Genomic DNA, 16,348 nt, shown 5'->3' with positions numbered 1-16,348 from the left:
CTGTCCGAAGAAGAGGGCAAGATGTTTTCAGTGATGGGGGCTCTGGCTAAAGGTCAAACTTTGTCCACAAGATGCCAAGTAGTCTGTCCAATCTTGAGAACAGTGAGGATCCACTGAAAGTTTTCAACAATGCAATAAAACAATGATGCTTTGGTTTAGATCCTCTAAATGTGGATGAGGGGAGAGAAATCGGGCCAAACTATAGGTGTGGCTTCCTGTTTGGGGGTTGCTGGAATAATACAAGCAGAAAATAATAATGTATATGAACTCCATAGCAATCATATGATTTTTTTTTTCAGTTTCTAATTCTATAAAAATCTGACCCAAAGTGACATGGTCTGAAATAATATGAGAAGTGAGGCAAGAATAGTGATGAGGGGTATTAAGTGGATGTGGTTGGTGGAAACAGCTCATTGATTACATGGAGGAGATGGAGAACAGGTAAGAGTAACGTGGACTCAGGATTCCGCCTTGAGCTGATGAACCTCTGTAGCAAAAGGGAAACAGGCGGAGGGGGAGATGCTACAGGCAGGCAGCTTAGTGGCTGGGTCTAGAGGCTAACGTGAGATTTCTCAGAAGAGGAGGAAAACACAGCTGTAAAGCAGTGTTTCTTATGAGTCTCAGGTGACAGGGCAGCTAAAGTATCTTCTCCTTCGCTACACACGTGAAGGAAGATAAAGACAACGGAAAAGCCAATGGAGCCCAATACTGAAGGAAGCGTCCTGGGAACGTCTGCACACCATACGCACAACACCCGAGTCCCTTGCTCCCCTGGAGATGCAATGGATAAAGCCAGAAGGTGGGCCAGGTGGACCACAACCACTGGAAAAGGCTCAGGCACACAGAGGACATTCCCGCTGCCAGGACGTCCTGGGAGGGTCCCTCCTGCAGGCTGCCTTCAGTGCAAAGACAGAAAGAAAAGGCGCACGGGCGAGTCTGGCAGATCCGATAAAGACGGATGGAAGGGAGAGAGACAAAGGCGCCTGCTGGCACTGCGTTGGCTCCAACCCACCAGTGCAATAACAAGCTCATTCATTATCCATCCACCAGCCCCGGGCTGAAGGGCCCCGGTGTAAACACCCCCCACCCAGCTCTCAGCAAGCACGCCACCCCAGGGTGTCTGGCTGCTGACAGGGCTCACGGCCAGCTTTGCCGGGCCAGAACCGCCCTTCCCCAGAGGGCACGGTACCTGGAACACATGAGAGCCTCAACAAATATTCACCAAGGAGATGAATGAGCAGGAGGTGGGAACCAACAAGAGACTCAGTCAAGCTTTTTGGCTGCTATCAAGGGAACCCACATGGAGCCAACTCAAGCGAGGAGAGTTCTGGGAGAGCATGCTGGGTCCTTAGGTTGGAAACATGCAAAAATCACCCAGAAGCAGCTCCAGGAGTGCAAGAAGCAAGAAAGCAGGAGAGGTCATATGATGGAAACAGGCTTGTCTAATAAGGGAACACAAGCATGCTTAAGTTCCTTTCTACTCGCTTAAGATTCAAAGTCAAGCAAGAGGATTCAGCATGAGCCTTTAGGTCACGTCTGCACTTGGTGAAAAGATAGCAGAGCCCCTGTGTAATGGCTCTAATGGGCTGTTGTCACGAGGAAGAAGGCCCAGGCAGGGCTTCAAGGAATGAGGATGGATGTTAGAGGCCGAAGCCAAGACACACCCATGACTCTCAGGGATAATGTTTAAGAGACCACAGTTACTACCTCCTAGATGCAGAGTTCTGGAGAAGGCAATGGCACCCCACTCCAGTACTCTTGCCTGGAAAATCCCATGGACAGAGGAGCCTGGTGGGCTGCAGTCCATGGGGTCGCGAAGAGTCAGACACGACTGAGTGATTTCACTTTCACTTTTCACTTTCATGCATTGGAGAAGGAAATGGCAACCCACTCCAATGTTCTTGCCTGGAGAATCCCAGGGACAGGGGAGCCTGGTGGGCTGCCGTCTATGGGGTCACACAGAGTCGAACACGACTGATGTGACTTAGCAGCAGCAGCCGCAAATGCAGAGTTGCAAGTTGGAGTGGGAATTGGGGAGACAAAGCCAGTACAACACCAGGGTGGATCTAAATGGATGGCTGGCTCATTTCTCCACTGAGACATGTGCTGACTTTCTGTACAGAAGTCACCTGAGCGTCACATCACATAAGGGACACCAGTAGGAACACAGAAAACAACAATAATTGACAATCTACTGAAAGATGGATCAGAGACTGGTTCTTTAACATCAAAAAGGTCTTAAGAAGTGACTTAATAACTGTTTTATTAGAGATTAAGATTTTACAAAGAAGTTTTCTGTTCCTCTTTCCAAAGATTTAAAGAGAGTCAATAGGTTTAAATTAAGTATGAAGAATTTAGAATTCATCATGGGATGTGAGCATTGAAAATAGGGCCAGTGTCTTATTCTTTTAAACATGTCCTGTGTCTTCTGCTGCATGCCATGGAAAGGAGCAATTGGAAGCAGGCTCACAGAACTTCAGACACAGAGAAGTCAGAGCTTGCCAGGTACTGACCACATGACCCTGAAGACATCATTTACCTGAGCCTCAGTGTCCTGCCAGAGTACTGAGTCTAGTAACACTTCAGACAAGCATTCTTTGGTTTTAAGAGGTTCCTGCACATAAGACATTAAACACAGTTCTGAACGTATAATCACTCAATAAATGACAACTGAGATTCAGTAAATATTTGTTAATTGTGATAATGATTTTCTTAAGGGTAAAATTATTATTAGGCAAAAAAGTTATTAGTTTATTACCTATTATTTTTATTAGGTAATAAAAAACATTTTTCACAACCTATCACAGAAACTGATATTTGAACAAAGAAAAGAATCCAGACCTTCCTGGGGTGACTTAGCAGAATTCATGAGATGGATAGTACCTTCCACTCTCTCCTCTCCTCAGATGCACCCACCCAACCCAGGGAAATCAGCTTCCTGCCCAGGTCTGAAGCACCTCGAAGTCTTTTCAGAAGGGAAATTAGACAGCTCAGCCTCATTGAGCAGCTGCTCCCAAGAGGAGGATCTGCCGGAGTCCACCACCTTCTCTGTCTGACCTGCTGTAGTCTCCAAACCCAGGCTGGCTGCCATGGGTTCATGAGTGCACTCGGGGAAGGGAGGGTAAAGTGAAACACATGATCTGTGAACCTGGGAGGAAACTGAACCTGTTAAGTAAAGCAAGGAGGCAATGGCCAGACATCAAAATTCCTGAGTCCCACACTGCCTACAGAATCCATTACGTGCTGACTTGGCTGGAGGTTCATCCAACCCTCTAAGCCCTGACTTCCCTGAAAGTCAGATTAGCTCCGCTCACACATCTGCCGCTTAGCATCCTGTGGGTGCCCCCAACACCCCACTGCCATTCAAGCAGTTCCTAAAGTCCTGACTTTTGGCAGCATCATTACTATCATCACCACCACCACTGTGTAACCGGATACCCTCAGTCAAGACAGACTATCCGGTTCTCCCCCTCAGCAACACCCCCATCCCTATCAGAGAAGCTAATCACTCTACTCTCTTAGGAACAATGACGCGGCTGTTCTTGCAGAGCTAGAAGGGGACCGACACAGATGCTGTCCACAGCACGCAAGTATGGTAAGTGGAAGTTTCGGGAAACACCGGCTGAGAAGATGATGAGGAAGACTGAAGATAATCAGTGAGGCACTGGAAAGGGGATGGAAAGGAAGGAAGTGAACCAACCACAGACCGCCCGGGGAGGACGTGCCACTGCAGTCGAAGGATGAGCGGCTGTGCTGCCTAGGGAAGAGGGCCAGTCCGTTCAGTCAGCTCAGTCACTCAGTCGTGTCCAACTCTGTGACCCCATGAATCGCAGCTCGCCAGGCCTCCCTGTCCATCACCAACTCCCGGAGTTCACCCAAACTCATGTCCATCGAGTCAGTGATGCCATCCAGCCATCTCATCCTCTGTCATCCCCTTTTCCTCCTGCCCCCAACCCATCCCAGCATCAAGGTATTTTCCAATGAGCCAACTCTTCGCATTAGGTGGGCAAACTATTGGAGTTTCAGCTTCAGCATCATTCCTTCCAATGAACACCCAGGACTGATCTCTTTTAGGATGGACTGGTTGGATCTCCTTGCAGTCCAAGGGACTCTCAAGAGTCTTCTCCAACACCACAGTTCAAAAGCATCAATTCTTCAGCATTCAGCTTTCTTTATAGTCCAGCTCTCACATCCATATATGACCAGAAAAACCATAGCCTTGACTAGATGGACCTTAGTCAGCAAAGTAATGTCTCTGCTTTTGAATATGCTATCTAGGTTGGTCATAACTTTTCTTCCAAGGGGTAAGAATCTTTTAATTTCATGGCTGTAATCACCATCTGCAGTATTTTGGAGCCCCAAAAAATAAAGTCTGACACTGTTTCCACTGTTTCCCCATCTATTTCCCATGAAGTGATGAGACCAGATGCCATGATCTTCGTTTTCTGAATGTTGAGCTTTAAGCCAACATTTTCACTTGCCTCTTTCACTTTCATCAAGAGGCTTTTTAGTTCCTCTTCACTTTCTGCCATAAGGGTGGTGTCACCTGCATATCTGAGGTTATTGATATTTCTCCCGGCAATCTTGATTCCAGCTTGTGCTTCTTCCAGCCCAGCGTTTCTCATGATGTACTCTGCATAGAAGTTAAATAAGCAGGGTGACAATATACAGCCTTGACGTACTCCTTTTCCTATTTGGAACCAGTCTGTTGTTCCATGTCCAGTTCTAACTGTTGCTTCCTGACCTGTATAACTCCCCACAAACGCCACGTGAACTTGAAAAACAGAGAGATCAAACAGACTTTTCAAAGAATATTAGTTTTGAGTCTTTAAATTATCTGCTCAACCCCATGATGAGCAGTAATTAATCATGTTTCTAAGACTATCATGACCCATGATAGCTGGCTTATCCTCCACTTTGGGGAACTTGTTCTTAGTCACCAGGTGTACTAAATCTCTTCAGTCGTGTCTGACGCTTTGTGACCCCCTAGATGTAACCCGCCAGGCTCCTCTGTCCATGGGATTCTCCAGGCAAGAATACTGGAGTGAGTTGCCATTCCCTTCTCCAAGGGATCTTCCCAACTAGCAACTCTCATGTCTCACTGCATTGGCAGGAGGGCTCTTTACTGCTAGCACCATCTGGGAAACTGGCTTCCCTCTGAAGCCTCCCAAATAGTTTTAAAGACTTGTAAACTTCCTCACCTTTGTAACTTCTCATTTACACCTCTTTACTCCTGTCTTTTCCACTTCATATGGCTCCCCATGCCCATTGCAGTTCCACTTAACCGCGATTTCCTTGAAAATAGACGTAGGTCTTAGTCATGGTCATATTCTTCTCACACATGATAAAGTCTGCCTCAAGAAACGTTTATCCGCTGGATGAATAAACAGATTGACAGGACACATTTAAACCATGCAGAACCAGAGGTATCTAAGCTGTCTGAGTGGAAGAGCCCAGGAGGTGCACACCCGTCCGTCCTGTGGAGCCTGCAGACCCCCAGCCTACTGTTGGCTCAACAAAATGCACACTCTAGAAGTTGAGAGCTATGTTTTATTCAGCAAACAGAACTGAAGACTTAAGCCCAGGACATGCCCTCTCTGACAGCTCAGAGGGACTGCTCCAACAAGGCAAGGGGCAAATCAGGATATACAGGAGTCTTTGTCACAAAGACCACGTAGCGGGAACATCCAAAGTTTGGTGAACAAAAGCCCTGTTCCCACCCCCAGACTAAGGGAAGGAGGAGGAAGAGGAAGAGAAACAGGAGGAAGGGAAGGAAAAGGAGGAGGAGGGGGAGGAAGAGAGGAGAGGACAAGCAGGGAAAGGAGAAAAGGAAGAGCTTGCCATGCGCCAGGTGCTGCACACGACAACACAAAGCACTTAACACAGATGCTGATATTTGGAACTTAAAGTGTGAAGAAACACATTCACCAAAATATTGACTGGGTAAACACTAACAAAAATGACATTTGGTAGTTATAATAATATAGAAATAGACTAGATGACAAAAACATCAAGAGTATGAACTTCTTAAGTACTGGAACTGCTGAATCTCATGAAAAGATGCTGGATGGATAGAGAAAGAACAGAAGCAGGATGATGTCAACCCTAGATTACATCGAAGGCAATTAAATGAAGGTCTGGCCTCAAAGTCCGTCCTCTTTCAGCTTCCGAAGTCCTGTAAGTCAGCTTCAGGAGGAATACTGAGGGAGAAATCGGTGCCCCAGTTAAGTTGCAGTTCTGCCCATGAGCTGCAACTCCTTAGACAAGCCACTGGGCCTCTGGGTCCCCCAGTTGGTTCGAACAGTCATGCAGAGGCAATACATGCCATTTTCACAATTAGTTCCCTTCCTGTGTTCCACAATGTGAATAAATGTGTGCAGAAGCTTTAAACATCACATGTGACCACAAGCATTATATAGACGTAAAATGTTGTTCTGTTCAGTTCAGTTGCTCAATCATGTCCAACTCTTTGCAACCCCATGAACCACCAGGCACACCAGGCACACCAGTCCTCCACAGGGAGTTTACCCAAACTCATGTCCATTGAGTTGGTGATGCCATCTAACCATCTCATCCTCTGTCGTCCCCTTCTCCTCCTGCCCTCAATCTTTCCCAGCATCAGGGTCTTTTCAAATGAGTCAGCTCTTCACATCAGGTGGGCAAAATATTGGAATTTCAGCTTCCTCATCAGTTCTTCCAATGAACACCCAGGACTGATCTCCTTTAGGATGGACTGGTTGGATCTCCTTGCAGTCCAAGGGACTCTCAAGAGTCTTCTGAACACCACAGTTCAAAAGCATCAATTCTTCGGCGCTCAGTTTTCTTTATAGTCCAACTCTCACATCCATACACGACTACTGGAAAAACCATAGCCTTGACTAGACAGACCTTTGTTGACAAAGTAATGTCTCTGCTTTTTAATATGCTGCCTAGGTTGTTTTAAGATAGCTAACATTTACCCAATGATAGTCATGTGTCAGAAACTGTGTAAAGTGTTTTAAATGTATGGGTGCGTCACTGTTACAGCAATCCTACAATGACAACTCTATCACGATTGTGTATTTACAAGCCAAAACACTAGAGCACAGAAAGGCTAAGAAACTCTCCATAGCTCACACAGTTAGTAAGCGACAGAACCAGAACCTAAGCCAAGGAACTGGACTCCAGAGTCCAGAGCCTGCACTCCTAACCACAGTACCACAAGAAGCAAGTGTCACAGTCAGAAGCTCTCCCTCACGTGTGGATCAGGAAACTTGACATTTTCCCTTGATCTTCTCAAGCCAGTCATCCTACTGCCTGACCGGTTCATGATACAAGGTTTTTACCAGCATCTCCTTACCCAAGACTTGGCAGAGCCAATGCAGAGTCCACCCTGTGTGGTGGTGGGGCAGTCCGTGCCCTCACCCTCACAGCCTAGCTTCCTAGAAGCACCTTCTCCATATCGCCACCTCCTAAAGATTACCCGTGGGTCTGCAGTTGTTAAATTCAGTGGAGATGCTGAGCTATGTTGTGTAGCATGTGACCAGGGCAACTCCATCTTCAAAATTCTGTCCTCCCTGACTTCCCTGACCTTGTCTCCCGGCTCTCTGATGGCCAGATTCCAGGGATCAATGTGTCTGTCCCCTGCACACCCATGACCCCTAGGGTCTCCCCACTCCCATGCTCTCTGCTCCCCTGAAACAGCTCAGCAGCTCTGGGACTTGCAGCTGCCCATGTTTTCCAAGTCTAATGCTCTGGAGCACCTCTCTTCTGAGCTCCAGATCAACACAAACAACTGGCTCCTGGCATCTCCACTTGATAAGGCCCAGGTTCCTCAGATTCCAGAGCACCAAGAAACAGTCATGCCCCCCCCCCTCTCCAAACTCTTATTCATCCCGAGTCCTCCACTCCAGAGGCCTGGGAATCACTCCTGCTCCCCTCACACTATCCTTCCCACAACCTCCCTTTCAGTCTCATCAACTCTGCTTGCTTAGCACATCTGGAATCGGCTTCCTCTTCTCCACCTGCTCAGCCACTACTCATCAAACACAGTGTGTCTTGCCCTTTTCCAGGATTTTTCTAAAATGTAAGCACATTAAGGTTGACTGCTTAGAGCCCTTCCATTGCACTCCACTGCTTTGGGGTAATTTTTAACCTCCTCCTAGGGTAGACATTCTACGTGTTTCTCTCTCCAGTGGACGCTCTCAGCACTCCCCTCTGCCACACAGACCCCAGGAAATCAAACAGAACTATTTGCAATACACCACTCTCTTTTATGAACGTTTGAGAATGCTCTCGCAAACTGAAACCACCATCACTTTGCCATTTTGCTAATTTCTGCTCTTCAAGTCTTAACCCAAACTTGACCGATTCCAGGAAGCTTCCTGGAACTCCTTTCTCCTCCCTCAGAGGTCAGAAGCCCTGGCCTGTTATGTGTATATGATGTGTATATGATATGATCTATACGATATATACATCATGTATATAATGTGTATGTGATGTGATTTTGTCTCCACATTATAATCTTTTTTTTTTTTTTTTTGCTGTTCATCTTTATATCATGCAATGCTGGTTTTCTTTTTTTTCTTTTTTTAATTTTTATTTTTACTTTATTTTACTTTACAATACTGTATTGGTTTTGCCATACATTGACATGAATCTGCCATGGGTGTACATGAGTTCCCAATCCTGAACTCCCCCTCCCACCTCTCACCCCATATCATCTCTCTGGATCATCCCCGTGCACACATTATAATCTTTATCATGGCCTTTGTCCCTCACTAGACCATGAGGTCCTTGAGAGATCACTTTAGGAATTCTTTTTCCTCTACGTTTCCAGCGAGTAGTATGTCACCTGCACGTAGAAGCAGTCCAATATGGATTTGCTGAATGAATGAATGAGTGAGTGAGTGAATGAATGAGTGAGTGAGTGAATGAATGAATGCATGGAGAAACAATGGAACAAAGAGGGGCGTCTGGGTGCAGCTCTCAAAGCAGGGACGACGGTGCCCAGCACCCAGGTTTCTCCACCATCTACAGTGGCTCAACTCAGAGCTATTTGCTTTCTCCTAAAATTATAAACTCTCTCTAAAGCTGTGTTTGTGGAAAGGATACAAAGAAAGAAGCACTTGTTTAAAGAGAAAGGTCTCAGGCAATTAGCAAACACGGGACAAATCCAAGACCTACTCGCTTCCCGAGGCCTTGTGTTTGCAGTCAGATGTATGGAGAAGCTGGTCGGAATGAGATTCCTTCTCCACAGAAGAGAAAATGTGTTATTTAAATAGCAGTGCCTCTCACCACCAAGGCTGCAGTCTAGAAAATCAGGAGTTTGGATTTACTGCAAAAAGTAATCCTAGCAGGCTGGGTCAAGAATGGGGGCGGGGATCCCCTGGATTGCCTTTCACTCCTAAGAGAAAGCATTTTTTGCGGACAGAAGACACAGATTCAGGCGTGCAGGCATGTGTTGCAGGATCTAATACAGCTCTGATTGACAAGATAGGCGGTGGGGGGGCAGGGGAGATGAGTGTGCAACAGAAACGGTATCCACGTCCACGCGTGAAGCTGCAAGTATGAACATGCACGCACCTCAACCTTCCCCCGTCTGTCTTTCCCAGGAAAGAGAGTGGGCCGAGGAGGAGTCGTCTGACCTCCTGATGCCCCCGCCCTCGCAGACACACGGGAGCCCTGAGGCAGCATCTCAGGTAGGTGATGCTGTGCCAGTTCCAAGGTTCTGCGATCCTGCTGAAACGCAGCTATTTTAGCAGTGCACCTTCATGTGAAAGAGAACACAGGGGAAAGCACAGGCCAGTCGCAGACATAAAATTAAAATCCATCTCTGCAACGAGGGGACTTGGATCCCATCTTCACCATCTACTTGCTGAGTGACCTCTGGAGAACTGCTTTACTTCCCGGAGCCACCAGTCTCAAAGTAAAATTAAACTCTCCCACTTCAGGGGGTTTTTGTGAAGAGCAAGTCATCTCTCAAGAGCCCTGCCTTACTCCCTTTGTATCTGTACAGCCTGAGCAGCTGAAGGCAGGAAGAGGCCGTATAATTACACACGCCCTTTTGTCGGTGGAGACTGATTACAGAAATGTACCTTTGGGCAAACATGCACCCCCTGGTGCAGCCCAGAAATCACACCCATTCCAAATCAACCCCTGGAAAGGGCTCCCAGCACCGCCACCGGTGCGACTCTGCATCATGTTACATCAGGGCAGATGGTGGCCCCCTCCTTTGCAGGAGAGACCCCTGGGCCAACCTGTGGGTCAGCAGGCACCCAGGCAGTAGCAGAGCACCAAGGGGACTCTGCAGGAGACAGGAAGCACCTGGAAGAGGCACTGTGGGGAGCAGGACAGGCAGGTGGCATCCACCACCCACCAGCAGGCAGGGCCCCAGTCTGTTCTCCTCTGCCGTCCTCCCAGAGCCAGCGATCTGTCAGGCACCAGCTTCATTTGAAGGTGAGGCTCATTAATCTGAATTAATAGCACTGTTCTGCTCTAGGCTTTGTTTTGCTTTGTCCCCCTCCCATGGACACTGCAGGCCTCTTTGTTGCCTGGTTCTGGGATTGGGGAGACACTGTGAACAAGTGTCCAATTAGCTGGGAAAACAGAATCCAGAAAGCAGAAGCCAGGATCCCTGCTCTAGCCAGAAGGCATCTCCCTCTAAAGCCCGGAGACCACACACTGTTCAACTGGTGGTTCCCATTCAGGTCAGGCCCCGGGGACATCCTTGCTATTCTCTGCCCTCCTAACCCCACAGAATAATTCTGACCCCCTGGGGATATAATTATCCCTACCCCACACCTCCCTCCCTGCTCAAGCTACTACAGAAACAGGAATGCCCTGACCATCAAAGACAACTTATGCCAGGGATATGGCCTAGTGTCTGCCGCACATGGACATATGATAGATGTGGTCAGCTCCTTGGGAAGGGGCTGGCTCATGCTCTGTGAATCCATAGGTCATGGTTGGGGGGTGCGGGGCAGGAAGGTGGCTGAGAACAAGGAAGACTCAGCATCTCCAGGTTCTGAGCAGGAGCAGCCCCTGGCCATCCTGCAGAGCCAGGCACAGATCCTAGGAGCTGAGCAAACATCTGAGTATGATCAGAAGAGCTGCCAAGGGTGTATGGTCAGCTCTGCCAACCCTGACACCCCCTCGCCTTCCAGGGGTGGCCACAACGCCTGCACCGGCTTTTCCAGCCTGATGTTTCTGAGCAGAGCATCCCTTCCACGAGCTGATAAAGAAACAGCCTCAGAGAAATGGTCCACAGCAAGCTGTCCCAGGTGCTATGGCTCTGCTAGGGAACCTTGCCATGGGCTTGTGGACACCACGGGGCTCGCGAGGTACTACTCAATAACCTTCAAAAACCAATGGAGACAGTTTCAGATGACACATCACAATCTTTCTGGCTTGCTGGGGATGAACTTCATGAAGACCCAGAGGTTACTGCTGGATGGACAGTTTCTGAGAATGAATCAACAGGCCACAGACCATCCACCAGGGAAACAGCAAAGAAAGGAAGGGTGGGTGGCCAGGGGGTCCCTCTCTAGGAATCCTGGCCCCAAGGAACTTCACCTTTCGAAATGACATGCATTCCAGCTCCCTTGATGAACAGAGGACAATCTCAGGCATCTGCAGTAGGAAGAGGACCCCACAGGGCTCTTGGAGCAGCAGGAATTCAGCCAGCTCTCTGCACGGCCGTCTCCAATGCCAGCACACCTGCCACGCTGGGCGAGAGCTGCAGTGATTTACTGACACATCTGAGCCCCTCCAGATTCCCTCCTCATCGACCACCTCCCAGCCAAGCCCACCAAACTGCAAAAAGACCAAGCGTGGCGGCTCCAGAGCCAGCTGGAAGGACGTCGTCTGTAGCCGACGCTGCCACCTGTCCCCTTCTGGTTCCAGCCAAACATCCCCCTCCATCACTCCACACCCGGAGTATGGAACTGGTTTTGCACAAGCTCGCGTAGGTCAGCCCAGTGGAGGGAAGAGGCGAGGCTTGGGTTCCTGCCACAAGCCAAGGCGAGGGGGGAGCGGTACAGCAGTACCCCTATTACTACTACTGCTACTCAGCAGTACTACTGAGTGTGGTGAACTCAATTTTTGCCCCCTTTGCCCTGGGGTCTAGTGATGGGTGATCCTTCTAGCAACTTCCAGAGTCTCCAAATGCCAGCTGCAAGCCCGTGAGTCTGCACTGCCCCTGCTGTGACATTCATGCCCACAGAGCTGCCCCTCAGGGTGAGCAGCAAGTCTGAAACGTGAGCCGATCTGCTGACTGCCTGAACCACACATCTCCACAAGCCGTCACTTGCTGACTCCATGACGACGTCCCTAAACTTCTGTGTATGTGTGTCTAAGTCACTTCAGTCATGTCCAACTCTCTGTGATCCCATGGACTGTAGCCCACCAGACTCCTCTGTCCATGGGATTCTCCAGGCAAGAATACAGAAGTCGGTTGCCATGCCCTCCTCCAGGGGATCTTCCTGACCCAGAGATAGAACCCATTTCTCTTATGCCTCCTGTATTGGTAGGAGGGTTCTTTACCATTAGCACCACCTAGGAAGCCCCCATCTAACCCTGCTAAAAATTTCTGAAGCAAGACCTTCCACCCTTCTCACTCCCAAATTCATTTCCTCTCAACATCATTTGTCTGAAGCTCACTGAATCATGGTATTCTATTGGGTGTGTGTGTGTGTGTGTGTGTGTGTGTGTGTGTGTGTGTGTGTGTGCTCACGCACATGCACGTGCTCAGTCATGTCTGACTCTTTGTGACTCCATGGACTATAGCGTGCCAGGCTCCCCTGTCCATGAGATGTCCCAGGCAAGAATGAACCTCTACTATTTCAGACTTTTCAGGACACCTGTCAGATCTCTTACCAGCACTGATCTGCCTTCTGCTCCAGATTCTATTCCTCACTAGTCCCTGTGGGAACCCTCCGCACTCAAACAAAGAAAGTTATATGCTTTCTGTGGAAGAAGAAGATGGGAGTAGTTGTGGAAGCTGGATAACCAGAGTCACCGCCGCTGTATTAAGATGACCACAAAATGGCTGAGGTCTAAATGGTGAAAGAACTGGCTCTGTTGTTATTTTCTTTAAAAAAAAAAAATCTAAGTTCAAGCACCAAGCTTTTCTTTCGAATCCCAAGTGTGTGCTGACTCCCTTGGATCCTGGCATGAGATGCTTCAGGCCGCGTCCTCTGGAAATTCTGGGCACATCTGCTCATTCTCCAAAGGGATCAATAACAGCATTAAGTTCCTGCCGCCAGCGCATGCTGATCACACCCTAGAGTCTGGTCCTGGGGTCTGCAAGGGAGGCGTGTGCCTTTTAAATCTGTTAAGCTGCTGAGAAGTCTTACCGGTGTCATCTGTCACTCAAGTGACAAGGAAGAGTGTCATGAGCTATATTTGGCATCGACTTGGCCCTTATTAGAGTGTCATGCTCAGTTTGGGAATTCTAATTTTCCAAAAGGTACAGAGAACTTGGAGAGGGTCCAAGACAGAGCAGTGAAAATAATTAAAGGGGTGGAGAGAGGGAACTCAGGAAAAAGGTTAAATGAATATGGGTGACTTATCAGAGAAAAAGAAAAATTAGGGTAGACTACATATCTCAAAGTAGACATTATCCTAAGGAAACCAGAGGCATTGCTCCCTGGTATAAGATACATTAAAAAAAAAAAAAAGACAATCTAATATGACATTTGAGTATTAAGTATATTAGTCTCTTTTTTTTTGATGTTTGTTAACTTTCAAAATCACTGAGACCAGATAATGAGAATATCGAAATAATTTTTCTTGTAAGCTCAAGAAAAAAACTTGTCTTCATCTATATTAATGTATTTAATTCTCACAATAAATCTGAGATAAAGGAATTGAGGTCCTCAGAAGCCAACTGTCCAAGATACCTTGGCTATTAATTTGGGTCCAGAATTTAGGATGTCACATCCTGGGGTTTGGGCTTGCCCGGTGGCTCAGACAGTAAAGAATCCTCGTGCAGTGTTCAATTCCTGGGTTGGGAAACTTCCCTGGAGAAGAGAATGGCAACCCACTCCAGTATTCTTGCCTGGGAAATCCCATGGACAGAGGAGCCTGGTGGGCTACAGTCCATGGGGTCGCAAAGAGTCAGACAGGACTGAATGACTAACACACACACACACACGTATATCCTATTGTCTTAAGCCAGACCCCCTTCACCCAAATGCTTAGATTGGATTTTTCTAGAAGAAGAGCACTAGACCATGACCTGGGGGTGGGGTGATTATAACTCTTTTATTTAGACAACTCTGAAAACTCAGATAGGAGCTTCTCCCTAAACCACGAATCACAATCGCCTCCAGACTGTCATTTTTTTCTTCAGTTAGGTTCAGGCACTCAGTCGTGTCTGACTCTTTGCAACCCCATGCCCTGCAGCACGCCAGGCTTCCCTGTCCGTCACCAACTCCCAGAGCTTACTCAAACTCATGTCCATTGAGTCAGTGATGCCATCCAACCATCTCATCCTCTATCATCCCCTTCTCCTCCTGCCTTCATTCATTCCCAGCACCAGGGTCTTTTCCAATGAGTCAGTTCTTCACATCAGGTGGCCAGAGTATTGGAGTTTCAGCTTCAGGATCAGTCCTTCCAGTGAATATTCAGGACTGATTTCCTTTAGGATGGTTGGATCTCCTTACAGTCCAAGGGACTCTCAAGAGTCTTCCTCAACACCACAGTTCAAAAGCATCAATTCTTCAGCACTCAGCTTTCTTTAGAGTCCAACTCTCACATCCATACATGACTACAGGAAAAACCATAGCCTTGACTAGATGGACCTTTATTGGCGAAGTAATATCTCTGCTTTTTAATATGCTATCTAGGTTGGTCATAACTTTCCTTCCAAGGAGTAAGCGTCTTTTAATTTCATGGCTACAATCACCATCTGCAGTGATTTTGGAGCCCCCCAAAAATGAAGTCTGTCACTGTTTTCACTGTTTCCCCATCTATTTGCCATAGAGTGATGGAACCAGATGCCATGATCTTAGTTTTCTGAATGCTGAGTTTTAAGCCAACTTTTTCACTCTCCTCTTTCATTTTTATCAAGAGGCTTTTTAGTTCTTCTTCACTTTCTGCCATAGTGTGGTGTCATCTGCATATCTGAGGTTATTGCTATTTCTACCAGCAATCTTGGTTCCAGCTTGTGTTTCATCCAGTCCAGCATTTTTCATGATGTACTCTGAATATAAGTTAAATAAGCAGTTAAATAAGCAACTGTATATTGTTCCATATACAGTTCTAACTGCTGCTTCTTGACCTGCATACAGATTTCTCAGACCCCAGAAAAACAATAGACCTAAGTTTGTCAACTCTCAAGATTTTCCTTTGGGTGGCTGGGTAAGAGATGAGGCCATGAAATGAGCCAGAGACCACCTCTAGAGGAGAAAGCTTATGGACAAAAGTGATGAGAAAACTCTGAATCTGTAGTCTGGAGGGCTCTGGGATGTCCAGGCAGAGCAGCCCATCAGGAAGCCAGTTGGAGTAGTCAGAACACTGGATAAATGTCTGCACGTGGGATTAAACTTGAATATTACTGCACGTGTGTGTGAGATGGCTGAGACAGAGATGGCGTCTCAGGGCATATGGGTAACACAGGAAAGCAAAGAGTGAGGGCAGAACCTTCTGGAACATCTCCTGAAGGAGGCAAAAAAGGAAATGTCAGAGTAAAAGAGGAAAACTTACAACAGGGATGGTTTATATCAATACAAAGAAAAGATGCAATCCCCCTTCACGCATCAGCTGACAGAGCACTGAAATGCATGCAAAAAAAAAAAGCCCAGCTGATGTAAATGGAGCAGGAGAGTTTAAGGAAACTCATAAATGGACAAATCAAATAAACAAAAAGTAAGCAGTGATAGAAACTATCTGAAAAGTATGCTGAAGAATAGTCACCATATATATCTGATCTACTATAATCTGCATTTACATATAAAGATATAAAGAAGAGAATACTTTTTTCAAATGCCCATCAAACACTGATAAAAACATGATCAAGGTCTGACTACAAAGAAAATCGCAGTGTATTTCAAAATATATGGATTGTTTTCTGGCCCCAGTATAATAAAACTTGATATTAACAACAAAAAGGGCAGAAAGATAAGTAAACAAACACCTAGTCTTTTGAAATTGAAAACACTTTCCTAGAGAATTTTTGGACATAAAATGAAATGAAAAACAATGCTACAGACTAATTACAAACAGCAGTACCGAAAACACTACACTCACAGCGATTTTAGAAGAAGCAGAAAAACTTGGTGTCATGGAAGCCAAGAGAGGAGAGGATTTCAAAGGAGGACTGAGTAACAGTACCTGTGAAAGAACCCACTACCAGGGCAGGACTGGA

This window comes from Ovis canadensis, chromosome 21 (assembly GCF_042477335.2).
Source record: "Ovis canadensis isolate MfBH-ARS-UI-01 breed Bighorn chromosome 21, ARS-UI_OviCan_v2, whole genome shotgun sequence".
Classification (NCBI taxonomy): Eukaryota; Metazoa; Chordata; class Mammalia; order Artiodactyla; family Bovidae; genus Ovis; species Ovis canadensis.
The sequence above is the reverse complement of the archived record's forward strand: the minus strand, read 5'-3'. Positions refer to the sequence as shown.